An 838-nucleotide genomic window follows, 5' to 3' on the forward strand; every position below is an offset into this window, starting at 1 on the left:
CTCTGAACTTAAACATTCATTAGGAATTCATTATTTCAATGGTCTTCATTACACATCGACTCGGATGGGTTATTTTGTGATGGAATAAAGTGAGGCTACTTTGCGGACACGCAAACACCACACACAAACACACACACACACATACTAGTCCACACTTTCAGAACTTTAGCGCAGATGACTGGTTTCTCTGCCAGAGTCTTTTATTACTGTAGACATTTGTGAGGTGTGAAAGTGTGGGATGGAGAAACCTTACCACCGCCTACAGAGCTTGGCGGGTGCAGTGTGAAGTGCCATAGTGTGCCAATGTGCGCCACAGTGTGTCAATGCGTACCACAGTGTATCAATGCGCGCCACAGTGTATCAATGTGTGCCACAGTGTGTCAATGCATGCCACAGTGTGTCAATGCGCGCCACAGTGTGTCAATGCGCGCCCCAGTGTGTCAATGCGCGCCACAGTGTGTCAATGCGTACCAATGTGTTGACGAGCATGAAGGATTGTTTAAAAGAAGAATGAGAGACGTTGAGCAGATGGAGGAGTGTCTGTCATTTGCTTTTGGGGGATAGGTTGTCAAAAGTTGGCCTGTCAACATTATCACAATGTTTCTTTGGCGCATCGGTTTATTTTTATATCAGCTGTCACCATGTGTTCACAGTCATGTAGCTAACTTCTTTATCAATGTGTGATCAAAGAAAATTGAATATCTAAACTTTTATCAGAAATTAGAGGCTTACATGCACGCGCGCACACACACCAATCTCTATGCTACACTGCAGACACACACACCAATCTCTATGCTACACTGCAGACACACACACCAATCTCTATGCTACACTGCAG

This window comes from Salvelinus sp. IW2-2015, linkage group LG1 (assembly GCF_002910315.2).
Source record: "Salvelinus sp. IW2-2015 linkage group LG1, ASM291031v2, whole genome shotgun sequence".
Lineage (NCBI taxonomy): Eukaryota > Metazoa > Chordata > Actinopteri > Salmoniformes > Salmonidae > Salvelinus > Salvelinus sp. IW2-2015.